Source organism: Rhincodon typus, chromosome 2, assembly GCF_021869965.1.
Source record: "Rhincodon typus isolate 14 chromosome 2, sRhiTyp1.1, whole genome shotgun sequence".
In the NCBI taxonomy this organism is placed as follows: Eukaryota; Metazoa; Chordata; class Chondrichthyes; order Orectolobiformes; family Rhincodontidae; genus Rhincodon; species Rhincodon typus.
In genome coordinates this window covers 137,485,244-137,498,341 of record NC_063333.1, presented here as the reverse complement: position 1 = coordinate 137,498,341, position 13,098 = coordinate 137,485,244, and the positions used below count along the sequence as shown (strand labels likewise).

The following is a 13,098-nucleotide window of genomic DNA, read 5'->3' as shown; positions in this document are numbered from 1 at the left end:
CTTGCTCTTTCTCTGCACCCTGCCATTCTGGGCGGTTGATGCATACAATGAATGGATTTTTGGAACTTTTATGTGCAAACTTGTGAATGGGGCATACACTGTTAACCTTTATAGCTGTATGTTAATACTCACCTGTGTGAGCATCAACAGGTACAAAGTCATTGTTCAAGCAACAAAAACGCTCAATGATGGAAAGAAAATATTTCACAGTAAGTTAATCTGTGTGGGCATTTGGGTGTTTGCAATCATTTTGGCCCTTCCAGAATTCATTTTAAGTAAAGCTAAAACTGAAACTGATACGTCGAATAAATCTGTCTGTAAGATGGTGCATCCATTTAATCAGACCCAAATGATCAAAGTGGGAGTGCATGTAACACAGATGGCAATGGGATTTCTGATACCCTTTGTGGCCATGACCATTTGCTACTCAGTCATTGCAAAAACCCTGCTCCAAGCTAACAGGTTTCAGAAGCACAAGTCATTAAAGATTATCTTTGCAGTTATTGCTGCATTTGTGATTTGTGAGCTGCCATTCAACATCATCTTGTTGATGCAAACTCTACAGATCATCAGGCAAAAACAAACTAGTTGTGAATACACTGCAAACGTAAGCTATGCAATTATTGTAACAGAGAGCATTGCTTATGTACACTGTTGTCTCAATCCTATTCTTTATGTATTTCTTGGAGTGAAGTTTAGAAATAGTTTTCTTAAGATTTTAAAAGATGCTGGCTGTATCAGTCAAGAACAATTGGCTGGGCTTCTGAAAACGGAGCGTGAGACATCACAACATGTTTCGGTTGTATCCGAAACAACAGCAATGTATCCTTTATACAAGATACCACATTTGGATCTATAATTGTAAATAAAAGCAGCAGCACAAATGGCTGTTTTTACTGATTTATTCTGAATTTTTGTGATTTACAACTGCTTATGCTCATTTCTTACCATCTGTGGATATAAAATGTGGCTTAATTAAATACAAATTTGTAAATATGCACAGAGAAACTTCAGTACTGTTTAAGAAATGTGTATTATATAAATGTGTTTAAAAGCACATTAAGTTTTCTGTATAAATTTTTGCAAATGTAAAAATCTGTTCAACCTTGCGTGGAGCACAAATGCCCATACAGGTCTAATAGTTCAAATAACTTGTTGCTGTGCTGTAAGCTGTATGTAATTCAACCACGTCACAATGGGAAGAAAAATGAACACAGTTCTACAACTTAGAGTTTAACTCAGAAAGGTAGGCAATAAGTTATACTGCATAATGGTGGTAATGGCTTTGGTGGTAAATAATCGCAAAATACGGTACTTCTCTGTTACATCCAAAAAGCAATCATAGTTCGGATGGTTGATAAAATACCATCTAGTGTTATGGCTGTTGGTATTTCAATGCTAATAGTTCAGCAGGAGCGCTGTCAGGCATTTTTTAATTTTCATAAAATTTACAGTGACAATTTAGTGTCATTCCTAATGAGCAAAGATATGTGCATGAGAAAGCATTTCAACGATCACATTTTTTAAAATAATAAATCAGTTCTGATATTTAATTCTTTTTGCCTTCCCGAAGCTCATCTGTGCTCATGACAACTACTTTACATTTTTGTTGACTTGTTGTCAAACTCTTGCTGCTGTAGTTTGTTGGGAGGCTGACAATGACACAGCTGATATGGCGTTGAATCTCCTTGCCAATCGAGACTCACAGAAACATAGAATCATACAGTATAGAAGAGGCTCTTCAGCCCATCAAGTCTGTACTGCCAAAAATAAACTACTACCTACCTAGGGTGGCACAGTGCTAGGCACTGCTGCCTCACAGCGCCAGGGACCTGGGTTTGATTCCCCCCTTGGGGGTCTGCTTGTGCAGAGTTTGCACATTCTCCCCATGTCTGTGTGGGTTTCCTCTGGACTGTGGGACGAAACCGGAGCACTCAAAGATGCCCTTATAGTTAATGCCATGACTGATGAAAGCAAGCATCCTGTATGCCTCTTAACTATCCTCCTAACCTATCCTTCTGCCTTTAGGGATCTATAGACAAGCATCCCAAGATCACTCTGTTCACATGAGCTTCCCAGTGTTCTGCCATTCATGGAGTTCTCCCTTCTTCCAAAAATGCACAATCTCACGTTTATCAGGATTAAATTCCATCTGCCGCTGATCCGCCCAATTGATCAATCCATTTATATCCTCCTGTAACTTAATATCTTCCTCCTCACTGTCAACCACCTAGCCTATCATTGTGTCAACTGCAAACATACGTATTATTTTATTGCGCACCCCTCTCCACCCCCACCCCAAACCACATTCTCACCTATATCATTTATGAATGTGACAAACAATACAGGACCCAGTACTGATCCCTGTGATACACCACTGCGCATGTGCTTTAGTCACACAAATAGTCTTGTACCACCATTGTCTGTCTCCTGTAACTAAGTCAATTTTGGTTCCAACTTAATAAAAACCGAAAGAATTGTGGACGCTTTAAATCAGGAACAAAAACAAAGTTGCTGGAGAAGCTCAGCAGGTCTGGCAGCATCTGTGAAGGGAAAAACAGAGTTAATGTTTCGGGTCCGGTGACCCTTCCTCAGAACTGATGGTGGCTGGGAAAACGTCAGTTTGTATGCAGAAAATAGGGAGGTGGGTGGGGTAGGGAGTAAACGATAGGAAAGAGCCCAAAGAGAGAGAAAGACAGTTGGACAGACAAAGGAGTTGCTAACGATCAGGCTGGGAGGGTGAATAGTTGTTAATGAGGACTGTTAGTGACTAACAACAGGGGGTGTGTAGTGGCAGGCTATGTGGTAACAAGGCCTGATGTGTGGGGTAGGGGGCTGGGACATGGGAGAGTTTACGCCCTAAAATTATTGAACTTGATATGGAGTCCGGAGGGCTGTAGGGTCCTTACTACCGGCTGGTCCGTAGTACCCTGGTCTATCTCTACCACCTTTCTTGTAACGTGTAAACACATCAGCTGTCTCCCAGTCCGCTGGCATCCCTATTGTGGCCAGAGATGATTTAAAAATTTGAGTTAGGGCTCTCGTAATTTCCTCCTGGGTTTCGTAAAGTAGCCTGAGATACAACTCACCCAGACTTGGGGAATTATCCACTTTTAATTCTGTTAAAACCTCCAATACCTTCCCACTTCGTATATCAGTTCGCTCAAGAACTTCAGTCTATCTTCTCAAATTTAGTACTTGCACCTTCCTTCTCCTCAGTAAAGACAGATGTGAAGTACTCATTTAACACTCAACAAACGTCCTCTACCTTTATGCACAGATTGCCCCTTGAGTCCCTAACGGTCCCTATCCTTTCCCTGGTTGTTCTCTTCTCCTTGATATTCTCATTGGATATTTTAGGATTTTCCCTATTCTTGCCGCCAACATTTTTTCATGCTGCCTCTTTGCTCTCCGTATTGCTTTCTTGCACTTTCTTTGCTCCTCTGTGCCTCTGTTGTTTTACTTTCTTTGAACCTGTTACATGTCTTTTCTTTTTTATTCATTCCTGACTGTTCTTCTCAATGTTGGAGAAAGCCTACTTCTAACCACCATGCCTTCATTCCATCACAATTTTAATTAAACACTTCTCCCATATCGCCCTGTTACAGAGATAGTAGGAACTGCCGATGCTGGAGAATCTGAGATAACAAGGTGTAGAGCTGGATGAACACAGCAGGCCAAGCAGCATCAGAGGAGCAGGAAGGCTGACGTTTTGGGCCTAGACCCTTCTTCAGAAATGGGGGAGGGGAAGGGGGTTCTGAAATAAATAGGGAGAGAGGGGGAGGTGGATAGAAGATGGATAAAGGAGAAGATAGGTGGAGTGGAGAAAGACAGGTCAAAGAGGCGGGGTTGGAGCCAGTAAAGGTGAATGTAGATGGGGAGTTAGGGAGGGGATAGGTTGGTCCAGGGAGGATGGACAGGTCGAGGAGGCGGGATGAGGCTAGGGCTTGAGGTAGGAGGAATGGTTAGGAAGGCAGGGACGAGTTGGGCTGGTTTTGGGATGCGGTTGGGGGAGGGGAGATTTTGAAGCTTGTAAAGTCCACACTGGTACCCTTGGACTGCAGGGTTCCCAAGCGAAATATGAGATGCTGTTCCTGCAACCTTCAGGTGGCATCTCTAACCATTCCTCCCACCTCAAGCCCCACCCCCATCTCCTACCCACTAACCTCATCCCGCCTCCTTGACCTGTCTGTCTCCTCTCCACCTATCTTCTCCTTTATCCACTTTATCCATCTTCTATCCTCCTCCCCCTCTCTCCCTATTTATTTCAGAATCCCCTTCCCCTCCCCCATTTCTGAAGAAGGGTCTCGAACCGAAATGTCAGCTTTCCTGCTCCTCTGATGCTGCTTGGCCTGCTGCGTTCATCCAGCTCTACACCTTGTTATCCCAGATTGCCCTACTGCTTTAGTTTAAAGCAAAAGATATTCAAGTTTTTGTAGGATATCTGCAGTGTAGCCATTCAGATTCTCCAGTATCATGGAAGCCACACAGTACCCTGCGGTCATTTCAACAATTTGTGTTGGGCGGTACATGTGGAAAGGTTCTTTCCTTGGCCTAGTTCAACCTGAAGCTATGATAATTGACAGGATTTGGAATAAGTCTTTCCTGTATCCACATCCATCCCCACTAATCTATATTTCAGTGTACCCAAACCCCTGGTGGAAGTATATATCGGAACTGATTTTGGGCGAATTTAAGGTATTAGTTGAAAGCTGTCACACTGTGAGAACGACTACTTCCCTAACTTATGGAACAACTCTCCCAATTTGAGCACCAGTTGGCAGAGGCTTTTTAGGAAGAGTTTGCAGGGTTGACTGAGCTGACATTGCTGTTACTCAACTGATGCCCGAGTCATTTCTGATGCACCAGTCCCTTTCTTTGCCTTATTGAACATTTATACATGCTTTCCTAGCCACACTCATTAATGGGCTACACTAAAATAGGGAGGTACAGTGGCTCAGTGATTAGCACTGTTGCCTCACAGCATCAGGGACCCAGATTTGATTCCAAATGTGTGACAGTGTGTGGAGTTTACACGCTCTCCCTGTGTCTGTGTGGGTTTCATCCGGGCACTCCGATTTTCTCCCAAAGACATGCAGGTTAGGTGGACTGGCCGTGTGGAAATTGTCTACAATGTTCAGGGATGTGCAGGCTGGGTGGGATTAGCCATAGTCGATCCGAGGTTACAGGATATGGTCGGGGGCCGGTCTGGGTGTGATGCTCTTTGGCAGATCGGCGCAGACATGATGGGCTGAATGGCCTCCTTCTGTACTAGGGGTTCCATAACTCTGTGTCCTAATGTACTAACAATATATATACTGACCCCTCTAACTTTTAATTCTGAACACGTTAACTAGATGTTGGTTTTATGCAGTCTAGCGGCAAACATTCAGTTTTTAGTTTCAGTAATTCAAGATGTAAAAACATTGTTTCTATAAGTTTCATGAAGTGAGACATTTGTAAGTTATGAAAAGTTTTTCACTGGCAGTGATGATGTGATAAAATAGTGCAAGGCAAGAAAAGAAGATAAGCAAGAACTCAGTACTTGATTAAAAGATTCAGTTATTGATAAAAGTAGTTACGGATCTTCTGAAATGGGTTATCTTTGTCGAACTCCCATGCAGCCACAATGTTCGAGACTGATAACCTGGTGTCATGTGATTTTTGACCTTGTCCACCCTTATCCAACATGGGCACCTCCACATCAAATGCCATTTCGACACTGTAGCGGGGCACAAGCCCAATTGGAAAGATTCAAACAACTAGAGTTTCAGGAAAGATGGGAGGTTACTACACAGATAAAGTCTTTGTAGAGGAAAGGGGGTGTTGGAAATGGGGCACTAGTTTGTGAGGATGGTGGAATCAAGGATTTCTTTGATGAAAAGGGTGGTAACAGAAGATCTGAAGTCAGACTGTAGAGTAGCTTGAGAGACAGAACCATGGACAAAATCATCTAATTTTAAAAAGTCGGCAGAGAATTAGGTGGGTCAGCAATTTAGTGAGAACGGGATACTGTAGATGGAAGGTGGGTCTCAAGGACAAGACAAGCTTGGAGAGGGAATGAGGGGAGTTGAAGAGAAACTACAGACAATGTGACTTGAGGAGTAGGGCAGTGGAGAGCTTCAGAAAAAAAGTCTAACAAGGTAGGTCTGGGAAGAGGAGATGATGGAAGGTGTTCTGCTGTGGAAAAAGAAAGCCAAAGTTATCTTTGAATACTATGGTGGCTTTAAAGTTTTCACAGACAACTGCAGAATCTAATAGCGACTTATGTGGTTTTGTCAGGTCTGCTGGTGAATGGCTAAACCATTTGTCTGCTATATCTGTTCAAGTCTGTGTGGCCTTGGACTTAAAAGAGCAGAGCTGAGGGCAAGCAGTCAGGATAGATATTTTCTAATCAACCTATTCAGGTTAAACACTGGGGCAAAGGGATTTGAACCTAGTGTCCTGGCTCAGAGATAGGGACACTTCCACTGTACCATGAGAACCCTAAAAAAGAAGTGCCAGGATAAAATAATGAGTCTTGATAAAGCAATTAAAGAGGAATTGTGCCCATCGACAGAACAGCCAGTAATTAAGGAATAAAGATAGAAGGCTAGTTGGCAAAAAAAAAACACAGGGAGGTGAAGAAGCATATTTATAAACAGCAAGTTGTTATCATCGGAATGCATCTCCTTAAAGGGTGATAGAAGTCAACTCAAGGATAACTTTCAGAAGAGAAGAGGATAAATTGGAAAATAAAATATGTCTAGGCCTATGGGGAACAAAGTTCTTTCAAAGAGCTGGCACTGGGCAAAATTCCAAATGGCCTCTTTCCATGCTCTACGATTCTGCTGAATAATTCACAAAATAATAACCTTCATATGGACCACTCTGCCACAACTTAGATGATAACAACTCATAATGCAACACTGAGAAAGCAAATGTGTAGAAGAAAAAATGACATAAGTTAATTTTATAAAGGAGAAATGAAACAGTCTTTATTTTCAACCACAACACGCCTGCTGAATGTGAAGACAACCACATCATTACCTGTTGAGTGCAAAGACATTTCTCACTTCTGACAAATGAACTTTGTCTTGCATTGTGCAATTTTATCTTTTAGCTGTCTACCTTCGATCCTAATCGAGACAGTACATTTTATAAAGATTTACATTAAGACAATATTGTCTCTAAATTTTCTTTATTTTCCAGCCTGTTTATATTAATGTGTGATACCTCACAATTCCAGGAAGAACTTGTGAGTGACCTCTGTGGTACCTTCCAGATTGCAGCACACCTGCACATTTCTATGGTGTGGGTGGGGGCTTCTGTTCTCAGTGTGCCGAGAATGACCCATCAAAAGCACTTGTACAAAAATCTCACATCACAAAAATTTTCTGCATATTATAATTTGTGGATGCAAAATTGTTAGGAAGGGAGTAAAGAGATGGATACAGAAGGATAAACTTCATGCTGGTAGCAGATTTGTAAAATTTTTTAAACACACACACACACACACACACACACACACACAGTATTATACTCAGGGTTTTGGGTTTCTTGCCAGTCACATTTACAACCTACAGCCCTTCATCTGTCAAATACTAACCTCATTCTGAGGTTTTCATCAGTAGGAAAACCTTTTGCCAGCACTATACTTAAAGGGAACTGCTGTGCTACAGCTTCCTCACATTGAAAAGACATGTAAACTCTTGTCACAGATTCCACGAACAAGCATCTGCCTCATTTTGAGGGGTATGCTAGAAGGATTTAAAAGGAATTGGTCGTATTTTGGAGCTTAGTTGCTGGTTTATTATTTCTATTTGCTACTTGGCTTTTTCTGATGCATTACTCTGCAAAATCCATTGTATACAATTTCAGAATTTCTGCTGCTCTTGCATTTGTGGTTAGAGACAAATGGTTTCATATTATCTGTGGCACTGGTGTTTGAGCATCAGTGACAAAGAGATAAATCATACTGCTTTCGCCTTCCCAAAATTGCTTTAAGCATTCCTGGTTAGTCTCGCATTTTCTCTCCTCACAAACACCTGAGGTCACCCAAATCTCTGGTGACTTTGTCTTAACGTGTACCAAGCCTTGTGCACTCAATCAGCCCTGTACTTGCTGATCTGCATTAGCTTCCAGTCAAGCAAGACTTCAATTTTAAAATTCTCATTCTTGTTTTCCAATTTATTCCCAGCCTCCTATATCTGGTAATCCCTATTCCCACAATTCTCTGAGTCATCTACACTTCTGGTCTTTTGGCTATTACTGACTATTAGTATCACATCACCGATGGGGATTCTTTCAGCTGTCAATCCCTAAGCTCTCAAATCCCTTCTCTAAACCTCCTAATTTTTCTATCCTCCTTTCAGGTGCTTCAGAACAATCACCTGTCATCTCTCCTAATATCTCCAACTGTGGTCATGGGCAGGATTTTGGACTATATCCTGGTGTAGGTCAAATGCAGAATTCCACACTGTATCCTGTCGGAAACAGTCATCCAACTGAGATTTTGCTGGAATCAGCTAATTAGTCAACAGAGGTGCACTGGTCATCCAATGAGGGATGGCAAGCGGGCTTTCAAAATTGGTGGAGCAAAAGGAGGCCTTCTGGTATGGAAAGAGCAAGCCTGTTGTTGCAGGTAAGAGGGTCCTGAAGAGTCGCTCAGCAACTTAAAATAAATACAATAGGCTATCATTATAGAGTGGGAAGCTCACTACAGAGTAGCCTGCAGTGGTGACCAGGTAGTGAGGGCTCTCAAAAGGCATCCTGGAACGGTAGCCCTCTTTCTGGTGTGTCACTGTTAGGCTACCTTCAAGCAGTTATCATGATCCCAATGCCATGGAGAGCCTACAGGGTCAACCAATACTTCTAGTTCTGATAATTATTTTCTACACACATTGGATGTGGGCTTCACTGGCCAGACCACCATTTATTACCCATCTCAAATTAAGAAGGTGATGTCAGCTGCCTTCTTGAACTGTTACACTCCTTGGGGTATCAATACAGCCACAGTGCTGTTTGGAAGGGAGTTCCAAGATTCTGATACAGTGATAATGAAGTAAGAGTGACACAGTTCCACCTAAGGATGGTGCTTGGCTTGGAAGGAAACTTATAAATGACACTGTTCCCTTGCATCTGCTGCCCTTGTCCTTTGACGTGGCAAAGATTGTGGGTTTGGAATGTGTTGTCGAAGAAGCCTTACCAAGTTGTTACACTGCTTCTTGTGAATGGTACACACAGCTGCCACTATGTGTTGGTGATGAAGGGAGTAACTATTGAACAATAGTGGATGGAATGCCAATCAAGCAACAGGCCTTGCCCTGGATGGTGTCAGGCTTCTTAAAAGATTTTGGGACTGCATTTATCCAGGCAAGTGGAGGGTATTCAATCACACTTGTAACTGGGCCTTGTAGACAATGAACTGACATTGGAAAGACAGAAGATGAGTTAATTACCGCAGAATTCCATGTTTCTAACTGGCTCTTGTAGCCATAGCAAATAAAAGTCTGGTCCATTTCAGTTTCTAGTCAATGCTAACACCCAGGTTACTCGCTGTTCATGTTTATGCAGCAGTTCTACCTCAAATAAGCCTTCAGAAAAATGGTTCTGAGGTGGGATGGTGTTAGCACACCAAGCCGGCTTGCTGATCGGCAGTGCAACATTATATGGAGGCGAAACATTGCTCAGCATTCACTGCGGATATTATAGATCATCTTAGAGAATTACTTCAAATACCTAAAGAGAAAATGCCCAAAGGTAATTTCTGAAATGCTTGTTTAGACTGCTATTACCAAGGTAGGAAAAATCCATGGAAAGAAACAACAGGCTGGGTTTCCAAAGACCAAGAATAGACTTTCACAACAGAAAAATTACAAAGACCCAATCTGTAACTGGATTGATCGTTCCTAGACCAACATTACCATAGAACAAAGGATATTATATTCAGTGGTCTTAGAAAGATGATGAATGTCGGGTATTATAACTGTTTAAACCCATGTGAAAACAAAGAAATCACTTCTCTTGTGTCAGTGATACTTCCTGCTCTCCTACTTATCTGGAGTTTACTGATAGTTTAGAGAAGGGTCAACACTATACTCCTCTGATCTTTCCGTAGAGATTAACCTCGGCAAAGCGAAAATCCTTTCTGGCAAATATCAGGATCCAGTAGGAGCACAGCAGCCTTTGCTCATTGTGGACTGACAGCAGATCAAAACTCCAGCTAATTTAAACCGTGTCAAAATACAGCAAGATGCTTGTATCCAATAGGAGGGAAGTTATGACCCTTCACCTCTAAATCGCGTTTTGGTAGTCCTTCTGTAATGAGGCTAATGACCTACTTATGTAAGAACCCACAAAAAAGCCTCAGAATGTCACCAAGTTCTCTCTGACAGGAAGCTGAAGACATTATCAGATATGGTCAACACCTAGGACTATCTACACAGCAAATGTGGTAAATGTCTCAAGATTAAAACATGAAATCCTTTTTATGGTGCATAAAAGCAGTACTTTTAGCAAAAAAAACCCTTGGTCTGGAAACTATTCAGAGTATAACTTACTGGGTCGTAGAAAAACTGAAAGAAATAAGATGGTTTGTGTGCCATTAACAAGAAAGTGAAAAAGCAGCAAAAACAGAATCTTTATAGTTGTAAAATGTCCCTAAGTTTTTCACTACAGAGCCAGTGGGAAAAAACTTGAAATGAGACATTAGGACAGGTGACACACAGGTTTTAAAGAATACATCTGAAAAAAGAAAGGGAGGAAAATGGTTTGTGGGGAGGCAAGTCCAGAACTTAAGCTTAAAGTATAGTTTTCAATGCTGGGGATAGAAGGAAATGAGGGATGCTTAAGAGCCAACATTGGAAGGAATGCAGATTGGAAGGCTGTAGAGCTGATGGAGATTGCAGAGACAGGGAAGGATTCATAGCAGTTGGGCTGAAGCAACAGCAGAGATGGGTGAAGAGTGATATCATGGAGGTGGAGGTTGGTGCATTCAGTAATTGAAAGAATGAGTCAAGCGGAAGAAAAACATCTGTTGGAAAGATCAGCAATTTCTCATATTTGTGATCTTCTACAGGCTTACAAAAAAATAGCATTTTCAGTGAACAGTTTTACAGCAGTTTTGAAGATTGCTATCAGCATGTACACTGATATCACATGAAAGGAAACATGGCAAAAATGCAACTAATACAAAACAAAACTTCCTTCAGAAAGAAAACAACTCAATTAGTGGAGCTGATTTGTTTTCAGCATGAGAAGATTATTTAAAATACTGCTCATGCCATACTTCATCAAGAGTAGCAGTTTACAAAAACAAACTGTGCATGCTGGAAATCAGAAACAAAACAGAAGTTGCCTGGAAAACTCAGCAGGTCTGGCAGCATCTGTGTCGAGAAAGGAGAGTTAACATCTCGGGTCCAGTGACCCTTCTTAAGTTTATGATAATGATACTGGCTTTGAAGCAATCTTGAGTTCAACATTGAGCCATGTGGATTTTCAGTGGGAAAAATCACCAAGCAGTTGCTGTTTCTGCTATCTTAGTCCTTCAACCTTAACCTTTTCAAACTCTTTGACCAATAGTTCACAACATTTTGTAATTCACAGAAAAATTACCGCTAGTTATTTCAAAGGCCTAGGAGGGCAAAAAGTGCTGACAAAGGAGTGAAAATCTTCTCTCCTAGACGTCACTCCAGATTCCAAGTGATATCATTTGAAGCACAAAAGGCAGGTCCCAAGTCCAACTCCGTTCAAATGGGAATCAAACCCACACAAGTGGCATTACACTGAACTTCATGCTTGCTATCTAGCCAACCAAGCTAACAGCCCTCCATATATACATCCATATATGTACATTTGAGTGGTGTGTGACTACTAAAAGAACAATTATGACGATGTCTAGGGTATTTGAGCTGTGAAATCTTATTACTCTAATTGATTAGTTTCCTGTTTGTGCTTGCTTTCTAGATTTGCAGATATTTCTAAACACCTAATTTAGGTAATTGATAGGAATGGCTCCTTTAAACGAAAACTTATTCCTGGCACTTTTTACGAGCATCACACCTGAAATTATTATATTTCCAGAGTCTACTTCTAGATAGGGAAGAACTGAACAAATAATTGAAATGAAGAAAGGCAATGTAAATTATTGTTAGATGATGTCTCAAATTACTCATGTTGTATCTCAAAGTGTTACCTCCTGCAAGAAATGTATATAATTTATATTTGAATTAGTCCAAAAAGGTAAAGGCAAAATTAAAGAATGTTTGAGACAGAAGCTATGATCAGTATAAAGTGATCTGCACGATATACTGAGAAAACAGAAATGTTTGCAAGAAAAAAGAAGAATGGAAGACAAGACAGAAAGCAACATGCAAAATATTCAAAAATTGGAGGGAAACAGTTTGGTTTACTTCTGACTTTAGCCATATGTAATCGTTCATTCAACTCTTCAGAGTCTTAGAAAGGATATATTGGCCTTGGAGGGACTACACATAAGTTTAGAAGAATGATACCTGGACCTCAGAGGTTAGGTTTGAGGAAAGATTGTACAAATTAGGTCATTTTCTCTCAAATTTAGGTTAAGGGGTGGGATGGTTGGAGATTCTAGAACTAGAGGGCATAGTCTAGAAAATAGAGCTAAATGTTCTGAAGAGATGTTAGGAAGCACTTCTACAAAGGGCAGATGATGTTTGGAACTCTCTTCCACAAATGACAGTGCATGCAAAATCAGTTGCTAATTTTATATCTGAGGTAGATAATTTTTTATTATGGACCAGACCAACCCCTCTCAAAATATATTAAGTAGATAGCCAAGACTCTAACTAATTCTTATTTTAAAGGTAAGTGTGACGCATTGCATTCTAGATACAATTCGATTGGTCGAACTACTCGACTTTAAGCAAAACACACTTTATTTACATGCTTCAGTTAACTTACAGACAAAATAAAAAGGAAAGAACTGTCTTAACTATAATGCTATTGAAATATTTAATAAAATAATGTATATTAACTACCAGAGATAGTAGGAACTGCAGATGCTGGAGAATCCGAGACAACAAGGTGCAGAGCTGGATGAACACAGCAGGCCAAGCAGCATCATAGGAGCAGGAAGGCTGA

General features: G+C 41.0%; 1 protein-coding gene and 1 pseudogene across 1 annotated transcript in view; one reads left to right on the top strand and one right to left on the bottom strand.

Annotated features, from left to right (window-relative positions):
- The window catches only part of LOC109914853, a 2,116-nt pseudogene extending 604 nt beyond the window's left edge, over positions 1 to 1,512 (top strand).
- fyco1a (FYVE and coiled-coil domain autophagy adaptor 1a) overlaps positions 1 to 13,098 on the bottom strand; it is a 108,593-nt gene that overhangs the window by 9,221 nt on the left and 86,274 nt on the right. The window lies entirely within an intron of this gene.